Source organism: Cololabis saira, chromosome 2, assembly GCF_033807715.1.
Source record: "Cololabis saira isolate AMF1-May2022 chromosome 2, fColSai1.1, whole genome shotgun sequence".
Classification (NCBI taxonomy): Eukaryota; Metazoa; Chordata; class Actinopteri; order Beloniformes; family Belonidae; genus Cololabis; species Cololabis saira.
This window is the reverse complement of record NC_084588.1, coordinates 36,387,889-36,410,946: the sequence shown is the minus strand read 5'-3', so window position 1 is coordinate 36,410,946 and position 23,058 is coordinate 36,387,889. Positions and strand designations below refer to the sequence as shown.

General features: G+C 45.4%; 12 non-coding genes across 12 annotated transcripts; all 12 read right to left on the bottom strand.

Moving 5' to 3' along the window:
- Positions 1-249: 249 nt before the first annotated feature.
- On the bottom strand, positions 250-331 carry trnal-aag (transfer RNA leucine (anticodon AAG)). The gene has a single exon. It is a non-coding gene; the product is annotated as a tRNA-Leu (tRNA).
- Positions 332-2,220: 1,889 nt separating this feature from the next.
- trnal-aag (transfer RNA leucine (anticodon AAG)) lies at positions 2,221-2,302 on the bottom strand. Its single transcript has one exon. It is a non-coding gene; the product is annotated as a tRNA-Leu (tRNA).
- Positions 2,303-4,197: 1,895 nt separating this feature from the next.
- Positions 4,198-4,279, bottom strand: trnal-aag (transfer RNA leucine (anticodon AAG)). Its single transcript has one exon. It is a non-coding gene; the product is annotated as a tRNA-Leu (tRNA).
- Positions 4,280-6,056: 1,777 nt separating this feature from the next.
- On the bottom strand, positions 6,057-6,138 carry trnal-aag (transfer RNA leucine (anticodon AAG)). Its single transcript has one exon. It is a non-coding gene; the product is annotated as a tRNA-Leu (tRNA).
- A 1,895-nt stretch (positions 6,139-8,033) lies between these two features.
- trnal-aag (transfer RNA leucine (anticodon AAG)) lies at positions 8,034-8,115 on the bottom strand. Its single transcript has one exon. It is a non-coding gene; the product is annotated as a tRNA-Leu (tRNA).
- A 1,889-nt stretch (positions 8,116-10,004) lies between these two features.
- On the bottom strand, positions 10,005-10,086 carry trnal-aag (transfer RNA leucine (anticodon AAG)). Its single transcript has one exon. It is a non-coding gene; the product is annotated as a tRNA-Leu (tRNA).
- Positions 10,087-11,981: 1,895 nt separating this feature from the next.
- Positions 11,982-12,063, bottom strand: trnal-aag (transfer RNA leucine (anticodon AAG)). The gene has a single exon. It is a non-coding gene; the product is annotated as a tRNA-Leu (tRNA).
- Positions 12,064-13,841: 1,778 nt separating this feature from the next.
- Positions 13,842-13,923, bottom strand: trnal-aag (transfer RNA leucine (anticodon AAG)). Its single transcript has one exon. It is a non-coding gene; the product is annotated as a tRNA-Leu (tRNA).
- A 1,889-nt stretch (positions 13,924-15,812) lies between these two features.
- Positions 15,813-15,894, bottom strand: trnal-aag (transfer RNA leucine (anticodon AAG)). Its single transcript has one exon. It is a non-coding gene; the product is annotated as a tRNA-Leu (tRNA).
- A 1,888-nt stretch (positions 15,895-17,782) lies between these two features.
- On the bottom strand, positions 17,783-17,864 carry trnal-aag (transfer RNA leucine (anticodon AAG)). Its single transcript has one exon. It is a non-coding gene; the product is annotated as a tRNA-Leu (tRNA).
- Positions 17,865-19,746: 1,882 nt separating this feature from the next.
- Positions 19,747-19,828, bottom strand: trnal-aag (transfer RNA leucine (anticodon AAG)). Its single transcript has one exon. It is a non-coding gene; the product is annotated as a tRNA-Leu (tRNA).
- Positions 19,829-21,711: 1,883 nt separating this feature from the next.
- On the bottom strand, positions 21,712-21,793 carry trnal-aag (transfer RNA leucine (anticodon AAG)). The gene has a single exon. It is a non-coding gene; the product is annotated as a tRNA-Leu (tRNA).
- Between the last annotated feature and the right edge of the window lie 1,265 nt (positions 21,794-23,058).

Sequence of the window (23,058 nt, the reverse complement as noted above, 5' to 3'; positions counted from 1 at the left end):
GAACATTTAGAAGAACTTCTTATCCAAAGTGACCCACATCAGAGGACGACAATCAAGTCACAGCAAACATTATAAATTGAAGAGTCAGTTAACGGCATTCAGGTGCGAGTTCAGATATTACAGGGTTCACATAGTTTTAGAAGGATTCCTGCAACATTTGTTCACAAAAGTCCCTGAAACAATGCTCATCACAAACAAGGTTTAGCATTTGATGTAAAGTGAAGTCATCAGCTTCTAAACATTTGTTGATGGCAGTGGTGGGATTTGAACCCACGCCTCTTATGAGACTGGAGCCTTAATCCAGCGCCTTAGACCGCTCGGCCACACTACCACTGACTGGTGGAAGAAAGCTGCTTTTTTTCCAATTAATTCCCCTCCGTTTTCCTTTTTTCATTTGCCCTTTTTCAAAGCTTTTCACTGGATTCATTTGTAGATGTGTATGTTGGAATCACATTTTCAGATAACTTCCAAGTCTGAGGAAAAAACATAAAATCTCCTTATTAAAAGTTAAAAGACAGATAAGTGTGTGATGTCCCTGCCGGGTGCGGTGGCGCGTGCCTGTAATCCAAGTTACCGGGAGGTTGAGGCTGGTGGATCGTTTGAGCTCAGGAGCTCTGAGCTGCAGTGGACTATGCCGATCAGGTGTCCGCACTAAGTTTGGTATCGATATGGTGATCCTGGGGGAGTCCGGGACCACCAGGTCGTCTAAGGAGGGGAGCATCGGCCCAGGTCGGAAACGGAGCAGGTCAAATCCCCCGTACCGCTCAGTAGTGGGGTCGCACCTGTGAATAGATGCTGAAGTGCAGCCTGAGTAATACAGCGAGACCCAGTCTTTTTACACTCCCTCTACTCTTATAATAACTACCGTCATAACACATCAGCTCTTCACATCTTGTTGCTGCTTTTCTCTCTTCTGTTACATTCAAAACTACACTTTGTTGCTCCTACAGCGCCTCCACCTGGAGAAAACGATTAATTCCAGCACTCACTGCAGCTTCACAAACTCAACTCATATATTCATTTCACCATCTTGCTCCACACACTTGTTGCTTCTTTTCATTTCACTAATTAAATAAACACGTTGAAATTTGATAATGTCCCTTTGACCTTCCGTACACCACATGATACATAACATAATATATCATTATCAGACTTATAATATAATAACGCTGATCGTGTCCCTCTGTGTTAGAAGCACAGCGTCAGTCAGGACACGGCCACTTCCAGGTGCGCCATGCTCGGTGCCAGGACGCGCCGTGCCGGGAACTTCCTCGTCACCCACCGCTTCCAACTGTAGATTGACTGAGGACAGAACAAATTAGTGCCGGGCCACTCTCCTCTTGGCTTCCACCTTCAGATTGCACCACTTCTTTTTAAAATTTCTGCCACAGATCTGTCCATGGCACTCACTGCGTTTAGCGCAGCAACAACGTTGTTGATGTAAGTGATGCCACTACTGTGACCACCAAATAATGTTGTCTTCCTGGCCTCCACCTCATCCACAACATCTCGATCTCGGTCTCCGTGAAATTTAGTGGCACGGTTGCCCGGCTCGACACATGTCTCATTCATGCTGACGCGCAGCAGAAACAGACTGCAGGAAGCCGCTGCGCATGCTCAGCAGGGTCATTTATATACAAATACAGTCATGAACTACTTTGCATTGCCCATTTATGGTAGAAAGTGGGCGCGTAGAGGGCGGAATATGAGGCGAATTCACCTGCGCAACCTTCCAGCTGGACTGTGATTTATAAAGCGAACATTTTTTATAAATCCGGATTTTATTTTGCGCCCGCCATTTTCGGCTTTTGGGTTTATGTACACTTTTAGTATGAATCCTACACACTCTTTTATAAATGGGGCCCCAGGTTCAGATCCGAAACGGGACGTCAGTGATGTGATCTTCTGCATTTTCAGGTGTTTACATGGTACATGGAAGAGAAGCCTTAAGCTTTTAGGTTTTATTTTAACATTACAGAACATTTAGAAGAACTTCTTATCCAAAGTGACCCACATCAGAGGACGACAATCAAGTCACAGCAAACATTATAAATTGAAGAGTCAGTTAACGGCATTCAGGTGCGAGTTCAGATATTACAGGGTTCACATAGTTTTAGAAGGATTCCTGCAACATTTGTTCACAAAAGTCCCCGAAACAATGCTCATCACAAACAAGTATTTGATGTAAAGTGAAGTCATCAGCTTCTAAACATTTGTTGATGGCAGTGGTGGGATTTGAACCCACGCCTCTTATGAGACTGGAGTCTTAATCCAGCGCCTTAGACCGCTCGGCCACACTACCACTGACTGGTGGAAGAAAGCTGCTTTTTTTCCAATTAATTACCCTCCGTTTTCCTTTTTTCATTTGCCCTTTTTCAAAGCTTTTCACTGGATTCATTTGTAGATGTGTATGTTGGAATCACATTTTCAGATAACTTCCAAGTCTGAGGAAAAAACATAAAATCTCCTTATTAAAAGTTAAAAGACAGATAAGTGTGTGATGTCCCTGCCGGGTGCGGTGGCGCGTGCCTGTAATCCAAGTTACCGGGAGGTTGAGACTGGTGGATCGTTTGAGCTCAGGAGCTCTGAGCTGCAGTGGACTATGCCGATCAGGTGTCCGCACTAAGTTTGGTATCGATATGGTGATCCTGGGGGAGTCCGGGACCACCAGGTCGTCTAAGGAGGGGAGCATCGGCCCAGGTCGGAAACGGAGCAGGTCAAATCCCCCGTACCGCTCAGTAGTGGGGTCGCACCTGTGAATAGATGCTGAAGTGCAGCCTGAGTAATACAGCGAGACCCAGTCTTTTTACACTCCCTCTACTCTTATAATAACTACCGTCATAACACATCAGCTCTTCACATCTTGTTGCTGCTTTTCTCTCTTCTGTTACATTCAAAACTACACTTTGTTGCTCCTACAGCGCCTCCACCTGGAGAAAACGATTAATTACAGCACTCACTGCAGCTTCACAAACTCAACTCATATATTCATTTCACCATCTTGCTCCACACACTTGTTGCTTCTTTTCATTTCACTAATTAAATAAACACGTTGAAATTTGATAATGTCCCTTTGACCTTCCGTACACCACATGATACATAACATAATATATCATTATCAGACTTATAATATAATAACGCTGATCGTGTCCCTCTGTGTTAGAAGCACAGCGTCAGTCAGGACACGGCCACTTCCAGGTGCGCCATGCTCGGTGCCAGGACGCGCCGTGCCGGGAACTTCCTCGTCACCCACCGCTTCCAACTGTAGATTGACTGAGGACAGAACAAATTAGTGCCGGGCCACTCTCCTCTTGGCTTCCACCTTCAGATTGCACCACTTCTTTTTAAAATTTCTGCCACAGATCTGTCCATGGCACTCACTGCGTTTAGCGCAGCAACAACGTTGTTGATGTAAGTGATGCCACTACTGTGACCACCAAATAATGTTGTCTTCCTGGCCTCCACCTCATCCACAACATCTCGATCTCGGTCTCCGTGAAATTTAGTGGCACGGTTGCCCGGCTCGACACATGTCTCATTCATGCTGACGCGCAGCAGAAACAGACTGCAGGAAGCCGCTGCGCATGCTCAGCAGGGTCATTTATATACAAATACAGTCATGAACTACTTTGCATTGCCCATTTATGGTAGAAAGTGGGCGCGTAGAGGGCGGAATATGAGGCGAATTCACCTGCGCAACCTTCCAGCTGGACTGTGATTTATAAAGCGAACATTTTTTATAAATCCGGATTTTATTTTGCGCCCGCCATTTTCGGCTTTTGGGTTTATGTACACTTTTAGTATGAATCCTACACACTCTTTTATAAATGGGGCCCCAGGTTCAGATCCGAAACGGGACGTCAGTGATGTGATCTTCTGCATTTTCAGGTGTTTACATGGTACATGGAAGAGAAGCCTTAAGCTTTTAGGTTTTATTTTAACATTACAGAACATTTAGAAGAACTTCTTATCCAAAGTGACCCACATCAGAGGACGACAATCAAGTCACAGCAAACATTATAAATTGAAGAGTCAGTTAACGGCATTCAGGTGCGAGTTCAGATATTACAGGGTTCACATAGTTTTAGAAGGATTCCTGCAACATTTGTTCACAAAAGTCCCTGAAACAATGCTCATCACAAACAAGGTTTAGCATTTGATGTAAAGTGAAGTCATCAGCTTCTAAACATTTGTTGATGGCAGTGGTGGGATTTGAACCCACGCCTCTTATGAGACTGGAGCCTTAATCCAGCACCTTAGACCGCTCGGCCACACTACCACTGACTGGTGGAAGAAAGCTGCTTTTTTTCCAATTAATTCCCCTCCGTTTTCCTTATTAAAAGTTAAAAGACAGATAAGTGTGTGATGTCCCTGCCGGGTGCGGTGGCGCGTGCCTGTAATCCAAGTTACCGGGAGGTTGAGGCTGGTGGATCGTTTGAGCTCAGGAGCTCTGAGCTGCAGTGGACTATGCCGATCAGGTGTCCGCACTAAGTTTGGTATCGATATGGTGATCCTGGGGGAGTCCGGGACCACCAGGTCGTCTAAGGAGGGGAGCATCGGCCCAGGTCGGAAACGGAGCAGGTCAAATCCCCCGTACCGCTCAGTAGTGGGGTCGCACCTGTGAATAGATGCTGAAGTGCAGCCTGAGTAATACAGCGAGACCCAGTCTTTTTACACTCCCTCTACTCTTATAATAACTACCGTCATAACACATCAGCTCTTCACATCTTGTTGCTGCTTTTCTCTCTTCTGTTACATTCAAAACTACACTTTGTTGCTCCTACAGCGCCTCCACCTGGAGAAAACGATTAATTACAGCACTCACTGCAGCTTCACAAACTCAACTCATATATTCATTTCACCATCTTGCTCCACACACTTGTTGCTTCTTTTCATTTCACTAATTAAATAAACACGTTGAAATTTGCTAATGTCCCTTTGACCTTCCGTACACCACATGATACATAACATAATATATCATTATCAGACTTATAATATAATAACGCTGATCGTGTCCCTCTGTGTTAGAAGCACAGCGTCAGTCAGGACACGGCCACTTCCAGGTGCGCCATGCTCGGTGCCAGGACGCGCCGTGCCGGGAACTTCCTCGTCACCCACCGCTTCCAACTGTAGATTGACTGAGGACAGAACAAATTAGTGCCGGGCCACTCTCCTCTTGGCTTCCACCTTCAGATTGCACCACTTCTTTTTAAAATTTCTGCCACAGATCTGTCCATGGCACTCACTGCGTTTAGCGCAGCAACAACGTTGTTGATGTAAGTGATGCCACTACTGTGACCACCAAATAATGTTGTCTTCCTGGCCTCCACCTCATCCACAACATCTCGATCTCGGTCTCCGTGAAATTTAGTGGCACGGTTGCCCGGCTCGACACATGTCTCATTCATGCTAACGCGCAGCAGAAACAGACTGCAGGAAGCCGCTGCGCATGCTCAGCAGGGTCATTTATATACAAATACAGTCATGAACTACTTTGCATTGCCCATTTATGGTAGAAAGTGGGCGCGTAGAGGGCGGAATATGAGGCGAATTCACCTGCGCAACCTTCCAGCTGGACTGTGATTTATAAAGCGAACATTTTTTATAAATCCGGATTTTATTTTGCGCCCGCCATTTTCGGCTTTTGGGTTTATGTACACTTTTAGTATGAATCCTACACACTCTTTTATAAATGGGGCCCCAGGTTCAGATCCGAAACGGGACGTCAGTGATGTGATCTTCTGCATTTTCAGGTGTTTACATGGTACATGGAAGAGAAGCCTTAAGCTTTTAGGTTTTATTTTAACATTACAGAACATTTAGAAGAACTTCTTATCCAAAGTGACCCACATCAGAGGACGACAATCAAGTCACAGCAAACATTATAAATTGAAGAGTCAGTTAACGGCATTCAGGTGCGAGTTCAGATATTACAGGGTTCACATAGTTTTAGAAGGATTCCTGCAACATTTGTTCACAAAAGTCCCTGAAACAATGCTCATCACAAACAAGCATTTGATGTAAAGTGAAGTCATCAGCTTCTAAACATTTGTTGATGGCAGTGGTGGGATTTGAACCCACGCCTCTTATGAGACTGGAGCCTTAATCCAGCGCCTTAGACCGCTCGGCCACACTACCACTGACTGGTGGCAGAAAGCTGCTTTTTTTCCAATTAATTCCCCTCCGTTTTCCTTTTTTCATTTGCCCTTTTTCAAAGCTTTTCACTGGATTCATTTGTAGATGTGTATGTTGGAATCACATTTTCAGATAACTTCCAAGTCTGAGGAAAAAACATAAAATCTCCTTATTAAAAGTTAAAAGACAGATAAGTGTGTGATGTCCCTGCCGGGTGCGGTGGCGCGTGCCTGTAATCCAAGTTACCGGGAGGTTGAGGCTGGTGGATCGTTTGAGCTCAGGAGCTCTGAGCTGCAGTGGACTATGCCGATCAGGTGTCCGCACTAAGTTTGGTATCGATATGGTGATCCTGGGGGAGTCCGGGACCACCAGGTCGTCTAAGGAGGGGAGCATCGGCCCAGGTCGGAAACGGAGCAGGTCAAATCCCCCGTACCGCTCAGTAGTGGGGTCGCACCTGTGAATAGATGCTGAAGTGCAGCCTGAGTAATACAGCGAGACCCAGTCTTTTTACACTCCCTCTACTCTTATAATAACTACCGTCATAACACATCAGCTCTTCACATCTTGTTGCTGCTTTTCTCTCTTCTGTTACATTCAAAACTACACTTTGTTGCTCCTACAGCGCCTCCACCTGGAGAAAACGATTAATTACAGCACTCACTGCAGCTTCACAAACTCAACTCATATATTCATTTCACCATCTTGCTCCACACACTTGTTGCTTCTTTTCATTTCACTAATTAAATAAACACGTTGAAATTTGCTAATGTCCCTTTGACCTTCCGTACACCACATGATACATAACATAATATATCATTATCAGACTTATAATATAATAACGCTGATCGTGTCCCTCTGTGTTAGAAGCACAGCGTCAGTCAGGACACGGCCACTTCCAGGTGCGCCATGCTCGGTGCCAGGACGCGCCGTGCCGGGAACTTCCTCGTCACCCACCGCTTCCAACTGTAGATTGACTGAGGACAGAACAAATTAGTGCCGGGCCACTCTCCTCTTGGCTTCCACCTTCAGATTGCACCACTTCTTTTTAAAATTTCTGCCACAGATCTGTCCATGGCACTCACTGCGTTTAGCGCAGCAACAACGTTGTTGATGTAAGTGATGCCACTACTGTGACCACCAAATAATGTTGTCTTCCTGGCCTCCACCTCATCCACAACATCTCGATCTCGGTCTCCGTGAAATTTAGTGGCACGGTTGCCCGGCTCGACACATGTCTCATTCATGCTGACGCGCAGCAGAAACAGACTGCAGGAAGCCGCTGCGCATGCTCAGCAGGGTCATTTATATACAAATACAGTCATGAACTACTTTGCATTGCCCATTTATGGTAGAAAGTGGGCGCGTAGAGGGCGGAATATGAGGCGAATTCACCTGCGCAACCTTCCAGCTGGACTGTGATTTATAAAGCGAACATTTTTTATAAATCCGGATTTTATTTTGCGCCCGCCATTTTCGGCTTTTGGGTTTATGTACACTTTTAGTATGAATCCTACACACTCTTTTATTAATGGGGCCCCAGGTTCAGATCCGAAACGGGACGTCAGTGATGTGATCTTCTGCATTTTCAGGTGTTTACATGGTACATGGAAGAGAAGCCTTAAGCTTTTAGGTTTTATTTTAACATTACAGAACATTTAGAAGAACTTCTTATCCAAAGTGACCCACATCAGAGGACGACAATCAAGTCACAGCAAACATTATAAATTGAAGAGTCAGTTAACGGCATTCAGGTGCGAGTTCAGATATTACAGGGTTCACATAGTTTTAGAAGGATTCCTGCAACATTTGTTCACAAAAGTCCCTGAAACAATGCTCATCACAAACAAGGTTTAGCATTTGATGTAAAGTGAAGTCATCAGCTTCTAAACATTTGTTGATGGCAGTGGTGGGATTTGAACCCACGCCTCTTATGAGACTGGAGCCTTAATCCAGCGCCTTAGACCGCTCGGCCACACTACCACTGACTGGTGGAAGAAAGCTGCTTTTTTTCCAATTAATTCCCCTCCGTTTTCCTTTTTTCATTTGCCCTTTTTCAAAGCTTTTCACTGGATTCATTTGTAGATGTGTATGTTGGAATCACATTTTCAGATAACTTCCAAGTCTGAGGAAAAAACATAAAATCTCCTTATTAAAAGTTAAAAGACAGATAAGTGTGTGATGTCCCTGCCGGGTGCGGTGGCGCGTGCCTGTAATCCAAGTTACCGGGAGGTTGAGGCTGGTGGATCGTTTGAGCTCAGGAGCTCTGAGCTGCAGTGGACTATGCCGATCAGGTGTCCGCACTAAGTTTGGTATCGATATGGTGATCCTGGGGGAGTCCGGGACCACCAGGTCGTCTAAGGAGGGGAGCATCGGCCCAGGTCGGAAACGGAGCAGGTCAAATCCCCCGTACCGCTCAGTAGTGGGGTCGCACCTGTGAATAGATGCTGAAGTGCAGCCTGAGTAATACAGCGAGACCCAGTCTTTTTACACTCCCTCTACTCTTATAATAACTACCGTCATAACACATCAGCTCTTCACATCTTGTTGCTGCTTTTCTCTCTTCTGTTACATTCAAAACTACACTTTGTTGCTCCTACAGCGCCTCCACCTGGAGAAAACGATTAATTCCAGCACTCACTGCAGCTTCACAAACTCAACTCATATATTCATTTCACCATCTTGCTCCACACACTTGTTGCTTCTTTTCATTTCACTAATTAAATAAACACGTTGAAATTTGATAATGTCCCTTTGACCTTCCGTACACCACATGATACATAACATAATATATCATTATCAGACTTATAATATAATAACGCTGATCGTGTCCCTCTGTGTTAGAAGCACAGCGTCAGTCAGGACACGGCCACTTCCAGGTGCGCCATGCTCGGTGCCAGGACGCGCCGTGCCGGGAACTTCCTCGTCACCCACCGCTTCCAACTGTAGATTGACTGAGGACAGAACAAATTAGTGCCGGGCCACTCTCCTCTTGGCTTCCACCTTCAGATTGCACCACTTCTTTTTAAAATTTCTGCCACAGATCTGTCCATGGCACTCACTGCGTTTAGCGCAGCAACAACGTTGTTGATGTAAGTGATGCCACTACTGTGACCACCAAATAATGTTGTCTTCCTGGCCTCCACCTCATCCACAACATCTCGATCTCGGTCTCCGTGAAATTTAGTGGCACGGTTGCCCGGCTCGACACATGTCTCATTCATGCTGACGCGCAGCAGAAACAGACTGCAGGAAGCCGCTGCGCATGCTCAGCAGGGTCATTTATATACAAATACAGTCATGAACTACTTTGCATTGCCCATTTATGGTAGAAAGTGGGCGCGTAGAGGGCGGAATATGAGGCGAATTCACCTGCGCAACCTTCCAGCTGGACTGTGATTTATAAAGCGAACATTTTTTATAAATCCGGATTTTATTTTGCGCCCGCCATTTTCGGCTTTTGGGTTTATGTACACTTTTAGTATGAATCCTACACACTCTTTTATAAATGGGGCCCCAGGTTCAGATCCGAAACGGGACGTCAGTGATGTGATCTTCTGCATTTTCAGGTGTTTACATGGTACATGGAAGAGAAGCCTTAAGCTTTTAGGTTTTATTTTAACATTACAGAACATTTAGAAGAACTTCTTATCCAAAGTGACCCACATCAGAGGACGACAATCAAGTCACAGCAAACATTATAAATTGAAGAGTCAGTTAACGGCATTCAGGTGCGAGTTCAGATATTACAGGGTTCACATAGTTTTAGAAGGATTCCTGCAACATTTGTTCACAAAAGTCCCCGAAACAATGCTCATCACAAACAAGTATTTGATGTAAAGTGAAGTCATCAGCTTCTAAACATTTGTTGATGGCAGTGGTGGGATTTGAACCCACGCCTCTTATGAGACTGGAGTCTTAATCCAGCGCCTTAGACCGCTCGGCCACACTACCACTGACTGGTGGAAGAAAGCTGCTTTTTTTCCAATTAATTCCCCTCCGTTTTCCTTTTTTCATTTGCCCTTTTTCAAAGCTTTTCACTGGATTCATTTGTAGATGTGTATGTTGGAATCACATTTTCAGATAACTTCCAAGTCTGAGGAAAAAACATAAAATCTCCTTATTAAAAGTTAAAAGACAGATAAGTGTGTGATGTCCCTGCCGGGTGCGGTGGCGCGTGCCTGTAATCCAAGTTACCGGGAGGTTGAGACTGGTGGATCGTTTGAGCTCAGGAGCTCTGAGCTGCAGTGGACTATGCCGATCAGGTGTCCGCACTAAGTTTGGTATCGATATGGTGATCCTGGGGGAGTCCGGGACCACCAGGTCGTCTAAGGAGGGGAGCATCGGCCCAGGTCGGAAACGGAGCAGGTCAAATCCCCCGTACCGCTCAGTAGTGGGGTCGCACCTGTGAATAGATGCTGAAGTGCAGCCTGAGTAATACAGCGAGACCCAGTCTTTTTACACTCCCTCTACTCTTATAATAACTACCGTCATAACACATCAGCTCTTCACATCTTGTTGCTGCTTTTCTCTCTTCTGTTACATTCAAAACTACACTTTGTTGCTCCTACAGCGCCTCCACCTGGAGAAAACGATTAATTACAGCACTCACTGCAGCTTCACAAACTCAACTCATATATTCATTTCACCATCTTGCTCCACACACTTGTTGCTTCTTTTCATTTCACTAATTAAATAAACACGTTGAAATTTGATAATGTCCCTTTGACCTTCCGTACACCACATGATACATAACATAATATATCATTATCAGACTTATAATATAATAACGCTGATCGTGTCCCTCTGTGTTAGAAGCACAGCGTCAGTCAGGACACGGCCACTTCCAGGTGCGCCATGCTCGGTGCCAGGACGCGCCGTGCCGGGAACTTCCTCGTCACCCACCGCTTCCAACTGTAGATTGACTGAGGACAGAACAAATTAGTGCCGGGCCACTCTCCTCTTGGCTTCCACCTTCAGATTGCACCACTTCTTTTTAAAATTTCTGCCACAGATCTGTCCATGGCACTCACTGCGTTTAGCGCAGCAACAACGTTGTTGATGTAAGTGATGCCACTACTGTGACCACCAAATAATGTTGTCTTCCTGGCCTCCACCTCATCCACAACATCTCGATCTCGGTCTCCGTGAAATTTAGTGGCACGGTTGCCCGGCTCGACACATGTCTCATTCATGCTGACGCGCAGCAGAAACAGACTGCAGGAAGCCGCTGCGCATGCTCAGCAGGGTCATTTATATACAAATACAGTCATGAACTACTTTGCATTGCCCATTTATGGTAGAAAGTGGGCGCGTAGAGGGCGGAATATGAGGCGAATTCACCTGCGCAACCTTCCAGCTGGACTGTGATTTATAAAGCGAACATTTTTTATAAATCCGGATTTTATTTTGCGCCCGCCATTTTCGGCTTTTGGGTTTATGTACACTTTTAGTATGAATCCTACACACTCTTTTATAAATGGGGCCCCAGGTTCAGATCCGAAACGGGACGTCAGTGATGTGATCTTCTGCATTTTCAGGTGTTTACATGGTACATGGAAGAGAAGCCTTAAGCTTTTAGGTTTTATTTTAACATTACAGAACATTTAGAAGAACTTCTTATCCAAAGTGACCCACATCAGAGGACGACAATCAAGTCACAGCAAACATTATAAATTGAAGAGTCAGTTAACGGCATTCAGGTGCGAGTTCAGATATTACAGGGTTCACATAGTTTTAGAAGGATTCCTGCAACATTTGTTCACAAAAGTCCCTGAAACAATGCTCATCACAAACAAGGTTTAGCATTTGATGTAAAGTGAAGTCATCAGCTTCTAAACATTTGTTGATGGCAGTGGTGGGATTTGAACCCACGCCTCTTATGAGACTGGAGCCTTAATCCAGCGCCTTAGACCGCTCGGCCACACTACCACTGACTGGTGGAAGAAAGCTGCTTTTTTTCCAATTAATTCCCCTCCGTTTTCCTTATTAAAAGTTAAAAGACAGATAAGTGTGTGATGTCCCCTGCCGGGTGCGGTGGCGCGTGCCTGTAATCCAAGTTACCGGGAGGTTGAGGCTGGTGGATCGTTTGAGCTCAGGAGCTCTGAGCTGCAGTGGACTATGCCGATCAGGTGTCCGCACTAAGTTTGGTATCGATATGGTGATCCTGGGGGAGTCCGGGACCACCAGGTCGTCTAAGGAGGGGAGCATCGGCCCAGGTCGGAAACGGAGCAGGTCAAATCCCCCGTACCGCTCAGTAGTGGGGTCGCACCTGTGAATAGATGCTGAAGTGCAGCCTGAGTAATACAGCGAGACCCAGTCTTTTTACACTCCCTCTACTCTTATAATAACTACCGTCATAACACATCAGCTCTTCACATCTTGTTGCTGCTTTTCTCTCTTCTGTTACATTCAAAACTACACTTTGTTGCTCCTACAGCGCCTCCACCTGGAGAAAACGATTAATTACAGCACTCACTGCAGCTTCACAAACTCAACTCATATATTCATTTCACCATCTTGCTCCACACACTTGTTGCTTCTTTTCATTTCACTAATTAAATAAACACGTTGAAATTTGCTAATGTCCCTTTGACCTTCCGTACACCACATGATACATAACATAATATATCATTATCAGACTTATAATATAATAACGCTGATCGTGTCCCTCTGTGTTAGAAGCACAGCGTCAGTCAGGACACGGCCACTTCCAGGTGCGCCATGCTCGGTGCCAGGACGCGCCGTGCCGGGAACTTCCTCGTCACCCACCGCTTCCAACTGTAGATTGACTGAGGACAGAACAAATTAGTGCCGGGCCACTCTCCTCTTGGCTTCCACCTTCAGATTGCACCACTTCTTTTTAAAATTTCTGCCACAGATCTGTCCATGGCACTCACTGCGTTTAGCGCAGCAACAACGTTGTTGATGTAAGTGATGCCACTACTGTGACCACCAAATAATGTTGTCTTCCTGGCCTCCACCTCATCCACAACATCTCGATCTCGGTCTCCGTGAAATTTAGTGGCACGGTTGCCCGGCTCGACACATGTCTCATTCATGCTAACGCGCAGCAGAAACAGACTGCAGGAAGCCGCTGCGCATGCTCAGCAGGGTCATTTATATACAAATACAGTCATGAACTACTTTGCATTGCCCATTTATGGTAGAAAGTGGGCGCGTAGAGGGCGGAATATGAGGCGAATTCACCTGCGCAACCTTCCAGCTGGACTGTGATTTATAAAGCGAACATTTTTTATAAATCCGGATTTTATTTTGCGCCCGCCATTTTCGGCTTTTGGGTTTATGTACACTTTTAGTATGAATCCTACACACTCTTTTATAAATGGGGCCCCAGGTTCAGATCCGAAACGGGACGTCAGTGATGTGATCTTCTGCATTTTCAGGTGTTTACATGGTACATGGAAGAGAAGCCTTAAGCTTTTAGGTTTTATTTTAACATTACAGAACATTTAGAAGAACTTCTTATCCAAAGTGACCCACATCAGAGGACGACAATCAAGTCACAGCAAACATTATAAATTGAAGAGTCAGTTAACGGCATTCAGGTGCGAGTTCAGATATTACAGGGTTCACATAGTTTTAGAAGGATTCCTGCAACATTTGTTCACAAAAGTCCCTGAAACAATGCTCATCACAAACAAGCATTTGATGTAAAGTGAAGTCATCAGCTTCTAAACATTTGTTGATGGCAGTGGTGGGATTTGAACCCACGCCTCTTATGAGACTGGAGCCTTAATCCAGCGCCTTAGACCGCTCGGCCACACTACCACTGACTGGTGGAAGAAAGCTGCTTTTTTTCCAATTAATTCCCCTCCGTTTTCCTTTTTTCATTTGCCCTTTTTCAAAGCTTTTCACTGGATTCATTTGTAGATGTGTATGTTGGAATCACATTTTCAGATAACTTCCAAGTCTGAGGAAAAAACATAAAATCTCCTTATTAAAAGTTAAAAGACAGATAAGTGTGTGATGTCCCTGCCGGGTGCGGTGGCGCGTGCCTGTAATCCAAGTTACCGGGAGGTTGAGGCTGGTGGAACGTTTGAGCTCAGGAGCTCTGAGCTGCAGTGGACTATGCCGATCAGGTGTCCGCACTAAGTTTGGTATCGATATGGTGATCCTGGGGGAGTCCGGGACCACCAGGTCGTCTAAGGAGGGGAGCATCGGCCCAGGTCGGAAACGGAGCAGGTCAAATCCCCCGTACCGCTCAGTAGTGGGGTTGCACCTGTGAATAGATGCTGAAGTGCAGCCTGAGTAATACAGCGAGACCCAGTCTTTTTACACTCCCTCTACTCTTATAATAACTACCGTCATAACACATCAGCTCTTCACATCTTGTTGCTGCTTTTCTCTCTTCTGTTACATTCAAAACTACACTTTGTTGCTCCTACAGCGCCTCCACCTGGAGAAAACGATTAATTCCAGCACTCACTGCAGCTTCACAAACTCAACTCATATATTCATTTCACCATCTTGCTCCACACACTTGTTGCTTCTTTTCATTTCACTAATTAAATAAACACGTTGAAATTTGATAATGTCCCTTTGACCTTCCGTACACCACATGATACATAACATAATATATCATTATCAGACTTATAATATAATAACGCTGATCGTGTCCCTCTGTGTTAGAAGCACAGCGTCAGTCAGGACACGGCCACTTCCAGGTGCGCCATGCTCGGTGCCAGGACGCGCCGTGCCGGGAACTTCCTCGTCACCCACCGCTTCCAACTGTAGATTGACTGAGGACAGAACAAATTAGTGCCGGGCCACTCTCCTCTTGGCTTCCACCTTCAGATTGCACCACTTCTTTTTAAAATTTCTGCCACAGATCTGTCCATGGCACTCACTGCGTTTAGCGCAGCAACAACGTTGTTGATGTAAGTGATGCCACTACTGTGACCACCAAATAATGTTGTCTTCCTGGCCTCCACCTCATCCACAACATCTCGATCTCGGTCTCCGTGAAATTTAGTGGCACGGTTGCCCGGCTCGACACATGTCTCATTCATGCTGACGCGCAGCAGAAACAGACTGCAGGAAGCCGCTGCGCATGCTCAGCAGGGTCATTTATATACAAATACAGTCATGAACTACTTTGCATTGCCCATTTATGGTAGAAAGTGGGCGCGTAGAGGGCGGAATATGAGGCGAATTCACCTGCGCAACCTTCCAGCTGGACTGTGATTTATAAAGCGAACATTTTTTATAAATCCGGATTTTATTTTGCGCCCGCCATTTTCGGCTTTTGGGTTTATGTACACTTTTAGTATGAATCCTACACACTCTTTTATAAATGGGGCCCCAGGTTCAGATCCGAAACGGGACGTCAGTGATGTGATCTTCTGCATTTTCAGGTGTTTACATGGTACATGGAAGAGAAGCCTTAAGCTTTTAGGTTTTATTTTAACATTACAGAACATTTAGAAGAACTTCTTATCCAAAGTGACCCACATCAGAGGACGACAATCAAGTCACAGCAAACATTATAAATTGAAGAGTCAGTTAACGGCATTCAGGTGCGAGTTCAGATATTACAGGGTTCACATAGTTTTAGAAGGATTCCTGCAACATTTGTTCACAAAAGTCCCTGAAACAATGCTCATCACAAACAAGTATTTGATGTAAAGTGAAGTCATCAGCTTCTAAACATTTGTTGATGGCAGTGGTGGGATTTGAACCCACGCCTCTTATGAGACTGGAGCCTTAATCCAGCGCCTTAGACCGCTCGGCCACACTACCACTGACTGGTGGAAGAAAGCTGCTTTTTTTCCAATTAATTCCCCTCCGTTTCCCTTTTTTCATTTGCCCTTTTTCAAAGCTTTTCACTGGATTCATTTGTAGATGTGTATGTTGGAATCACATTTTCAGATAACTTCCAAGTCTGAGGAAAAAACATAAAATCTCCTTATTAAAAGTTAAAAGACAGATAAGTGTGTGATGTCCCTGCCGGGTGCGGTGGCGCGTGCCTGTAATCCAAGTTACCGGGAGGTTGAGACTGGTGGATCGTTTGAGCTCAGGAGCTCTGAGCTGCAGTGGACTATGCCGATCAGGTGTCCGCACTAAGTTTGGTATCGATATGGTGATCCTGGGGGAGTCCGGGACCACCAGGTCGTCTAAGGAGGGGAGCATCGGCCCAGGTCGGAAACGGAGCAGGTCAAATCCCCCGTACCGCTCAGTAGTGGGGTCGCACCTGTGAATAGATGCTGAAGTGCAGCCTGAGTAATACAGCGAGACCCAGTCTTTTTACACTCCCTCTACTCTTATAATAACTACCGTCATAACACATCAGCTCTTCACATCTTGTTGCTGCTTTTCTCTCTTCTGTTACATTCAAAACTACACTTTGTTGCTCCTACAGCGCCTCCACCTGGAGAAAACGATTAATTCCAGCACTCACTGCAGCTTCACAAACTCAACTCATATATTCATTTCACCATCTTGCTCCACACACTTGTTGCTTCTTTTCATTTCACTAATTAAATTACACATTGAAATTTGATAATGTCCCTTTGACCTTCCGTACACCACATGATACATAACATAATATATCATTATCAGACTTATAATATAATAACGCTGATCGTGTCCCTCTGTGTTAGAAGCACAGCGTCAGTCAGGACACGGCCACTTCCAGGTGCGCCATGCTCGGTGCCAGGACGCGCCGTGCCGGGAACTTCCTCGTCACCCACCGCTTCCAACTGTAGATTGACTGAGGACAGAACAAATTAGTGCCGGGCCACTCTCCTCTTGGCTTCCACCTTCAGATTGCACCACTTCTTTTTAAAATTTCTGCCACAGATCTGTCCATGGCACTCACTGCGTTTAGCGCAGCAACAACGTTGTTGATGTAAGTGATGCCACTACTGTGACCACCAAATAATGTTGTCTTCCTGGCCTCCACCTCATCCACAACATCTCGATCTCGGTCTCCGTGAAATTTAGTGGCACGGTTGCCCGGCTCGACACATGTCTCATTCATGCTAACGCGCAGCAGAAACAGACTGCAGGAAGCCGCTGCGCATGCTCAGCAGGGTCATTTATATACAAATACAGTCATGAACTACTTTGCATTGCCCATTTATGATAGAAAGTGGGCGCGTAGAGGGCGGAATATGAGGCGAATTCACCTGCGCAACCTTCCAGCTGGACTGTGATTTATAAAGCGAACATTTTTTATAAATCCGGATTTTATTTTGCGCCCGCCATTTTCGGCTTTTGGGTTTATGTACACTTTTAGTATGAATCCTACACACTCTTTTATAAATGGGGCCCCAGGTTCAGATCCGAAACGGGACGTCAGTGATGTGATCTTCTGCATTTTCAGGTGTTTACATGGTACATGGAAGAGAAGCCTTAAGCTTTTAGGTTTTATTTTAACATTACAGAACATTTAGAAGAACTTCTTATCCAAAGTGACCCACATCAGAGGACGACAATCAAGTCACAGCAAACATTATAAATTGAAGAGTCAGTTAACGGCATTCAGGTGCGAGTTCAGATATTACAGGGTTCACATAGTTTTAGAAGGATTCCTGCAACATTTGTTCACAAAAGTCCCTGAAACAATGCTCATCACAAACAAGTATTTGATGTAAAGTGAAGTCATCAGCTTCTAAACATTTGTTGATGGCAGTGGTGGGATTTGAACCCACGCCTCTTATGAGACTGGAGCCTTAATCCAGCGCCTTAGACCGCTCGGCCACACTACCACTGACTGGTGGAAGAAAGCTGCTTTTTTTCCAATTAATTCCCCTCCGTTTCCCTTTTTTCATTTGCCCTTTTTCAAAGCTTTTCACTGGATTCATTTGTAGATGTGTATGTTGGAATCACATTTTCAGATAACTTCCAAGTCTGAGGAAAAAACATAAAATCTCCTTATTAAAAGTTAAAAGACAGATAAGTGTGTGATGTCCCTGCCGGGTGCGGTGGCGCGTGCCTGTAATCCAAGTTACCGGGAGGTTGAGACTGGTGGATCGTTTGAGCTCAGGAGCTCTGAGCTGCAGTGGACTATGCCGATCAGGTGTCCGCACTAAGTTTGGTATCGATATGGTGATCCTGGGGGAGTCCGGGACCACCAGGTCGTCTAAGGAGGGGAGCATCGGCCCAGGTCGGAAACGGAGCAGGTCAAATCCCCCGTACCGCTCAGTAGTGGGGTCGCACCTGTGAATAGATGCTGAAGTGCAGCCTGAGTAATACAGCGAGACCCAGTCTTTTTACACTCCCTCTACTCTTATAATAACTACCGTCATAACACATCAGCTCTTCACATCTTGTTGCTGCTTTTCTCTCTTCTGTTACATTCAAAACTACACTTTGTTGCTCCTACAGCGCCTCCACCTGGAGAAAACGATTAATTCCAGCACTCACTGCAGCTTCACAAACTCAACTCATATATTCATTTCACCATCTTGCTCCACACACTTGTTGCTTCTTTTCATTTCACTAATTAAATTACACATTGAAATTTGATAATGTCCCTTTGACCTTCCGTACACCACATGATACATAACATAATATATCATTATCAGACTTATAATATAATAACGCTGATCGTGTCCCTCTGTGTTAGAAGCACAGCGTCAGTCAGGACACGGCCACTTCCAGGTGCGCCATGCTCGGTGCCAGGACGCGCCGTGCCGGGAACTTCCTCGTCACCCACCGCTTCCAACTGTAGATTGACTGAGGACAGAACAAATTAGTGCCGGGCCACTCTCCTCTTGGCTTCCACCTTCAGATTGCACCACTTCTTTTTAAAATTTCTGCCACAGATCTGTCCATGGCACTCACTGCGTTTAGCGCAGCAACAACGTTGTTGATGTAAGTGATGCCACTACTGTGACCACCAAATAATGTTGTCTTCCTGGCCTCCACCTCATCCACAACATCTCGATCTCGGTCTCCGTGAAATTTAGTGGCACGGTTGCCCGGCTCGACACATGTCTCATTCATGCTGACGCAGAAACAGACTGCAGGAAGCCGCTGCGCATGCTCAGCAGGGTCATTTATATACAAATACAGTCATGAACTACTTTGCATTGCCCATTTATGGTAGAAAGTGGGCGCGTAGAGGGCGGAATATGAGGCGAATTCACCTGCGCAACCTTCCAGCTGGACTGTGATTTATAAAGCGAACATTTTTTATAAATCCGGATTTTTTTTGTGCCCGCCATTTTCGGCTTTTGGGTTTATGTACACTTTTAGTATGAATCCTACACACTCTTTTATAAATGGGGCCCCAGGTTCAGATCCGAAACGGGACGTCAGTGATGTGATCTTCTGCATTTTCAGGTGTTTACATGGTACATGGAAGAGAAGCCTTAAGCTTTTAGGTTTTATTTTAACATTACAGAACATTTAGAAGAACTTCTTATCCAAAGTGACCCACATCAGAGGACGACAATCAAGTCACAGCAAACATTATAAATTGAAGAGTCAGTTAACGGCATTCAGGTGCGAGTTCAGATATTACAGGGTTCACATAGTTTTAGAAGGATTCCTGCAACATTTGTTCACAAAAGTCCCTGAAACAATGCTCATCACAAACAAGTATTTGATGTAAAGTGAAGTCATCAGCTTCTAAACATTTGTTGATGGCAGTGGTGGGATTTGAACCCACGCCTCTTATGAGACTGGAGCCTTAATCCAGCGCCTTAGACCGCTCGGCCACACTACCACTGACTGGTGGAAGAAAGCTGCTTTTTTTCCAATTAATTCCCCTCCGTTTCCCTTTTTTCATTTGCCCTTTTTCAAAGCTTTTCACTGGATTCATTTGTAGATGTGTATGTTGGAATCACATTTTCAGATAACTTCCAAGTCTGAGGAAAAAACATAAAATCTCCTTATTAAAAGTTAAAAGACAGATAAGTGTGTGATGTCCCTGCCGGGTGCGGTGGCGCGTGCCTGTAATCCAAGTTACCGGGAGGTTGAGGCTGGTGGATGGTTTGAGCTCAGGAGCTCTGAGCTGCAGTGGACTATGCCGATCAGGTGTCCGCACTAAGTTTGGTATCGATATGGTGATCCTGGGGGAGTCCGGGACCACCAGGTCGTCTAAGGAGGGGAGCATCGGCCCAGGTCGGAAACGGAGCAGGTCAAATCCCCCGTACCGCTCAGTAGTGGGGTCGCACCTGTGAATAGATGCTGAAGTGCAGCCTGAGTAATACAGCGAGACCCAGTCTTTCTACACTCCCTCTACTCTTATAATAACTACCGTCATAACACATCAGCTCTTCACATCTTGTTGCTGCTTTTCTCTCTTCTGTTACATTCAAAACTACACTTTGTTGCTCCTACAGCGCCTCCACCTGTAGAAAACGATTCATTACAGCACTCACTGCAGCTTCACAAACTCAACTCATATATTCATTTCACCATCTTGCTCCACACACTTGTTGCTTCTTTTCATTTCACTAATTAAATAAACACGTTGAAATTTGATAATGTCCCTTTGACCTTCCGTACACCACATGATACATAACATAATATATCATTATCAGACTTATAATATAATAACGCTGATCGTGTCCCTCTGTGTTAGAAGCACAGCGTCAGTCAGGACACGGCCACTTCCAGGTGCGCCATGCTCGGTGCCAGGACGCGCCGTGCCGGGAACTTCCTCGTCACCCACCGCTTCCAACTGTAGATTGACTGAGGACAGAACAAATTAGTGCCGGGCCACTCTCCTCTTGGCTTCCACCTTCAGATTGCACCACTTCTTTTTAAAATTTCTGCCACAGATCTGTCCATGGCACTCACTGCGTTTAGCGCAGCAACAACGTTGTTGATGTAAGTGATGCCACTACTGTGACCACCAAATAATGTTGTCTTCCTGGCCTCCACCTCATCCACAACATCTCGATCTCGGTCTCCGTGAAATTTAGTGGCACGGTTGCCCGGCTCGACACATGTCTCATTCATGCTGACGCAGAAACAGACTGCAGGAAGCCGCTGCGCATGCTCAGCAGGGTCATTTATATACAAATACAGTCATGAACTACTTTGCATTGCCCATTTATGGTAGAAAGTGGGCGCGTAGAGGGCGGAATATGAGGCGAATTCACCTGCGCAACCTTCCAGCTGGACTGTGATTTATAAAGCGAACATTTTTTATAAATCCGGATTTTTTTTGTGCCCGCCATTTTCGGCTTTTGGGTTTATGTACACTTTTAGTATGAATCCTACACACTCTTTTATAAATGGGGCCCCAGGTTCAGATCCGAAACGGGACGTCAGTGATGTGATCTTCTGCATTTTCAGGTGTTTACATGGTACATGGAAGAGAAGCCTTAAGCTTTTAGGTTTTATTTTAACATTACAGAACATTTAGAAGAACTTCTTATCCAAAGTGACCCACATCAGAGGACGACAATCAAGTCACAGCAAACATTATAAATTGAAGAGTCAGTTAACGGCATTCAGGTGCGAGTTCAGATATTACAGGGTTCACATAGTTTTAGAAGGATTCCTGCAACATTTGTTCACAAAAGTCCCTGAAACAATGCTCATCACAAACAAGTATTTGATGTAAAGTGAAGTCATCAGCTTCTAAACATTTGTTGATGGCAGTGGTGGGATTTGAACCCACGCCTCTTATGAGACTGGAGCCTTAATCCAGCGCCTTAGACCGCTCGGCCACACTACCACTGACTGGTGGAAGAAAGCTGCTTTTTTTCCAATTAATTCCCCTCCGTTTTCCTTTTTTCATTAGCCCTTTTTCAAAGCTTTTCACTGGATTCATTTGTAGATGTGTATGTTGGAATCACATTTTCAGATAACTTCCAAGTCTGAGGAAAAAACATAAAATCTCCTTATTAAAAGTTAAAAGACAGATAAGTGTGTGATGTCCCTGCCGGGTGCGGTGGCGCGTGCCTGTAATCCAAGTTACCGGGAGGTTGAGGCTGGTGGATCGTTTGAGCTCAGGAGCTCTGAGCTGCAGTGGACTATGCCGATCAGGTGTCCGCACTAAGTTTGGTATCGATATGGTGATCCTGGGGGAGTCCGGGACCACCAGGTCGTCTAAGGAGGGGAGCATCGGCCCAGGTCGGAAACGGAGCAGGTCAAATCCCCCGTACCGCTCAGTAGTGGGGTCGCACCTGTGAATAGATGCTGAAGTGCAGCCTGAGTAATACAGCGAGACCCAGTGTTTCTACACTCCCTCTACTCTTATAATAACTACCGTCATAACACATCAGCTCTTCACATCTTGTTGCTGCTTTTCTCTCTTCTGTTACATTCAAAACTACACTTTGTTGCTCCTACAGCGCCTCCACCTGGAGAAAACGATTCATTACAGCACTCACTGCAGCTTCACAAACTCAACTCATATATTCATTTCACCATCTTGCTCCACACACTTGTTGCTTCTTTTCATTTCACTAATTAAATAAACACGTTGAAATTTGATAATGTCCCTTTGACCTTCCGTACACCACATGATACATAACATAATATATCATTATCAGACTTATAATATAATAACGCTGATCGTGTCCCTCTGTGTTAGAAGCACAGCGTCAGTCAGGACACGGCCACTTCCAGGTGCGCCATGCTCGGTGCCAGGACGCGCCGTGCCGGGAACTTCCTCGTCACCCACCGCTTCCAACTGTAGATTGACTGAGGACAGAACAAATTAGTGCCGGGCCACTCTCCTCTTGGCTTCCACCTTCAGATTGCACCACTTCTTTTTAAAATTTCTGCCACAGATCTGTCCATGGCACTCACTGCGTTTAGCGCAGCAACAACGTTGTTGATGTAAGTGATGCCACTACTGTGACCACCAAATAATGTTGTCTTCCTGGCCTCCACCTCATCCACAACATCTCGATCTCGGTCTCCGTGAAATTTAGTGGCACGGTTGCCCGGCTCGACACATGTCTCATTCATGCTGACGCGCAGCAGAAACAGACT